Below are 4,941 nucleotides of genomic sequence, written 5' to 3'. Positions count from 1 at the left end.
CCTGTTTACCCTGAAAGTCTGACAGCCGTTGCTCTCATCCATTCGGGTTCCCAGTTGATTGAATAGGGGCAGCTGTAGCACCTCAAATTTGCACCCTCCCATTTGTACATTCATTTCATTTTTAGGTTATTAACATTTGCATATCATCATAAGCATGCATTTCATCTACATAAGCAAGGTTCAATACAAGAGAGCAGTGACTTGAATTCAGAGCTTTATTCTTACACCTAGTGGAAACTAGGATTTCTCAGTGAATTCGGGGTGGCCCCAATCGAAGCCTAGTGTGGAGATGTTCGGGCATTATGCTTAAATCTGATGTTAATAGTGGTTCTGGAGGGATCAAGACCCTGATTTAAAGGCCTTTACTTGGTCATGGTTCCATACCCTGATCAGGTCAAATTCCTATATTGTGGCCTCCTAGTCCTAGTTCGGCTGGTACATCATCATTCAAAATGCTTGATCCCCTTGCTTGGTCAACTTGCATTCAGCAACTTCTTGGTCCTGGTTCATCTGGGTGGAGTTCTTGGTTGTGTTTCTATCTACCATGCTCATGTTCATTGATTCTAGTATTCGGTTTACGAAGGTTGTGGTTCAGCACATCTTGATCCTTTCTAAGTCCTTTTGTTTCATGATTATCATTGGAGTGTCACTCATGATTAATTCAGTCAGTGTCATATCCATTTCACTTTGTTCCAATACATGTTCAAAATCCACTCATTCATGTAAGATAATTTCAAATTAATTCATTTCGAGAGCCATTTAATTCAAATACCAATCCAAGTTCATTTAAATGAAGAAATGTCATTCATTACATGATCATAAAAGGTTCATTACATGGAAAAAATGCAAAGGAAGAGGTGTTGACCAATATTGGACTTTTTGGTCAACAGTTGACTTTTTGGTCAACTTTGACCAAAGTCAACCTAATTCCCCAACTTCCTAAAACCCTATATCCCCAATCCCAATTCTGATTCCGTTCTCAATCTTAATCTGTGACTGTTGTTTTTGGTTTGCCATGTGTCGTGAATGGTCGTAAAACTCAATGTTGGCCATCATGTGGTTTTGTTCAACGAATCACCCTCCATGTGCACATGACCTGCATGAAATCCAAGAAAGTGAATCAAAGTTGGTCATGCTAGAAATCGTGCATCCAATAATGACAGTGTATGGAGTTGAATAAATGAAGTTACAGATTAGAGAGAGTTGAGTTACTCTTGCTGCTGTTATTAGTTGGATCTGGATTAAATACTCCTGTTGTGAGGAAGCATCTGATACAGCTAGCCTAAACAAGCGGAAATGTGGATGTTCTTCTTTTGAAGACTAAAGCCCTTCAACGTCTTTACGCAAGGCTTGGCATCCACGGTTATCAAGCAATGTAGAAGTTTGAGGTGCTTTGCCATAATACAGACCCAGATGTCACCGTACCTGCTAACAACATTGAACCACAAGTCAAAATCAGAACAGAACTGCAGTCATGACATAATGGATCAATGTGTAGGCCTGCAACCGGACAGCAGTGGTGTCTCACCTGCAGAATCACATCCAGCTTGTCATATTGTAAAATATTGCGACGCTTAGCTGCAATTCATTCTAACCCATCAGGCCATGAAGAAGTCGGCGTCGTGATCGTGAACAGTATTAGCCTGCAAAAGGGGACCAAGGGTCAGGTCATTGTCATGTTGCCAACATGCGCAACTTCTGAACAATAAGTCACAACCGACACAAGTCAGAATTAGAGAAGAGGATGGGAGTTACCATGCCTAAACGGGACAGTTTCGAAGATGAGAAGAGAAATTGCCAAGCGGGATTCAAATATGCACTGCCAGATGTGGAAAAGGTCCTTAAAGGTGGATTGTTGAATGAAGCTGTTGTTCTCGGTGTTCCTCCAAAGGCCACAATCAAAGAGGCAAATAATGATTCATTTGTGGTTAGAACACTGGGTAGAAAAACACTATGGGAAATGTAGACCCCACAGGTCATCAAACCGGAACATTGACGGAAGACTTCATATTCCCTCTGGAACGTTGATGGAAGATGAGAAAGTAGCACCTCTGAGCTTATCTGATCAATTACCTTCTGCTCAAGGACTGTTACAGGCAAATACTGCCAAACCCTGTCCAAAACACACATAGACCAAGTGAAACAAGGCTTCGCCTGCAATAAAGCATGACCTGTTTGGGGTATTAAAGGGCAAACCTAAAACCATACTCATTTCAAGCTGCAGCAGCAAGGCAATGCAAACTTACAATTAGCCATTTGGTCACTTCAACAAAGCATACTCAGCAGCTAGTAATAGCAACAATTCAGTCAGATATACCTGTTGCAGCAGACCAACACAACATCCAGCAGCATACTCGAGTTACCGGCAACATCGGTCTAAGGCTAGTTCCGGATCTAGCAGCATAACAATACTGCACTGCGACAGGGCGAGTCTTGCATCAAGCCACTAAACTTAGCATCGAGCAATAACGGCAACCGACGGGGGCTTGCAATGAATTTGCTTGTGTTGACACAATGTATATTAACCCTGACACTACACCAAACTGAACACGAATCCTGCACCATAGAAAATATCTAAGCAAGTCACAACAAGCCAATGCAGTTCAGTTCAAATCAATGAGTTTCAAAATAATATGCAGTTCAGGAAGTTAAGCAACAGTCCAAATCAGTTTGGTTCAATAACAGTTATCCACAGTTGGATCAAAGAACTTAAAGCAAAGGGATTAGAGAGTGAACTTGTGGAAAATTCCACGTGATTTAATTTAAAACTCACCTTCACTTAAATCCAGCTGGCAAAATCAGGATCTAACAACCCAAATCCAATTCTCCAATTTGCCCCTTGGATCAAGCCTATATAAGAGGCAATCATTGCCAATCATTGGGTTCGAAAGATTTTTCCCTGATTCCAAAAAAGCTTCTGCACTCAATCCTCACCTTCAGTACACGCTCATCCTCCATTGTTGTGGGAGCTTCATCATTCGAAGCTCTACACGGCAGAGCTAAACCACCACTTCCACCTCGATTCTTCAACGACATTCACTGTGTCAATCTTCAACCATACTCACAGAATCTTCGACTACCGTAACAAATTCACGACACCTTCACCATCAACAATCAACATCTCACCAGAATCACTCCAAGAAAGAAACTGAAGAAGAAGAAACAACCGCAAGAATCCATAGGGAAGAAGCAGGAATATAGCGTAAAAGATTCATACGGAAGAGGAAGGATAATCACCTGTGAACATCATTAACGACTTCGGAATACCGGTATCGGTTCGATCTGAACCGGTGACGAACGCCTCCTTGTGGCTGAACGTAAACGGAAGTCCGACACGAAGAAATCACTCATTATACGCCTCGATTGCTCGCGTGCGCCTCTGGATCCAACACCGGCGTCTACTTCACTCGGTCATCGTCGGCGCTTCACCGTCAATAAAACCACGTCCATCTTCTTCAGCTCATCCTCGTCGGAATTCACATCGGAGGTATTTATCTTTTCCCTTTAGTTCGGCATAAATTCGCCACCGTATTGTGGAGTCGTCTTAGAGATCGTGAACCCTAAGCTAGTTGTTTGAGTTGACGCGAATCCTCCGTGTGATTTCGCCTGTGAGAGTTTGGTTTCTTGGAAGGACGTCCTCGATTCGGACGGATTATGGAGAGTTAAGGGAAACTATTCCCGTGCGTAGGTTCGGTTTGGAATTTCGCTGTATTGACATGGTTTTAGGGGTGATAGGAGCTCCGCCGTCACCGGCGATGAGCTCCGGCGTGGCGGAGTTGTTTAAACACGCATTGTTTCCATTTTTCCTTAGAGACATTTTGTTCACAGGAAGGCGAAGAAGGGATATACATCCCGTTGATGCAGCCTTGGGTTTGGTTGGGCCTTAGGCCCGAGCCTTCGGTATTTCCATGCTCCTTTCGCTATTCATACCCCCTCAGTGTGGGCTTAGCCTTTAGGCCCAGTCTGCTGAATTTCTGAATAATCCATGGCTTGGTTTTTTACAATAGTTAATTAGGTTAACTAGTAATTAGGATTAATTGTGATATTATTAGAAATAAATTTCAGAATTTTATCATTTTTATTTGTCAAATTAGAATTAGAATTTGTTGATTTAGCATGATGTTTAGAATAGTCTAATAGTTTTTTTTTGAAATAAGTAGGTGTGGTTAGTAGGTTACTTGTTTAGTTGCTGTTAATAATTAGAAAAAGTTAATTAGGATATTAGCTTAGAATTTTAGAAACAATTAGAAATATTATTAGAATTAGATAATCGCTTGGATTTTTTTTAGAATATTAAATCTAGCTTAGATTTTAATTGATTCTAATTAGGATCTCATAATAGAATTTTAGTTCAATATTGCTCCCTAACTGTGAGATAACTGTTCTACCCCTAGACTTAGAAATAATTCAATCTTGCGTGCTCCCTTAATTTTAGGACATGTTATCACTTGAGTAAATGAATTTCATGTGGAGTATCAGCTTCTGTTCTGGATTTTTTCCCTCTTTTGACCCTAGGCTTTGACCTAGTGGTTTGGACTCACTGTTTGGATTATGGATTTCAGGTTCAAAGGCACATTGCCATGATTGGAGTGCCTCATTCATTTAAGCCTGATTATTGGTTGATGTTGGCTAACATTGTGTTGTTTTGTAGGCTTTGAGAACAAATTCACTTGTGCTTGTGCCTTGCTCATTGTCTGATGATGCTTTGTCTGTCTGTTTAATATTGACTGTTGGTTGTTTGTCTATACAGTTTAACTGATTGTTTTAGATTTTTTCACAGGTACCTAAGTGGCTTTGAGTTCATTTTTGAACTTTGCTTTGCTAGCTTGTGGTTGCTTACCACTGAGGTATAATCTTCTGACTTCATGTAGTCTGGAAGACCTGGCCTGTTAATTGGCCAGGCAACTGTCTAAAGTCCTCCTTAAGAGGCGATGTTTGTGG

At 41.1% G+C, this 4,941-nt stretch overlaps 1 long non-coding RNA gene across 1 annotated transcript; it reads right to left on the bottom strand.

The window, feature by feature from the left end:
* Positions 1–758: 758 nt before the first annotated feature.
* Positions 759–1,353, bottom strand: LOC127107281 (uncharacterized). The gene is made up of 2 exons (XR_007795673.1): positions 1,213–1,353; positions 759–1,096 (listed from the first exon to the last, which is right to left on the bottom strand). It is a non-coding gene; the product is annotated as an uncharacterized LOC127107281 (long non-coding RNA).
* Between the last annotated feature and the right edge of the window lie 3,588 nt (positions 1,354–4,941).

This window comes from Lathyrus oleraceus, chromosome 7 (assembly GCF_024323335.1).
Source record: "Lathyrus oleraceus cultivar Zhongwan6 chromosome 7, CAAS_Psat_ZW6_1.0, whole genome shotgun sequence".
In the NCBI taxonomy this organism is placed as follows: domain Eukaryota; kingdom Viridiplantae; phylum Streptophyta; class Magnoliopsida; order Fabales; family Fabaceae; genus Lathyrus; species Lathyrus oleraceus.
Note: the sequence above shows the minus strand (reverse complement) of the source record. Positions and strands in the feature narration are given on the sequence as shown.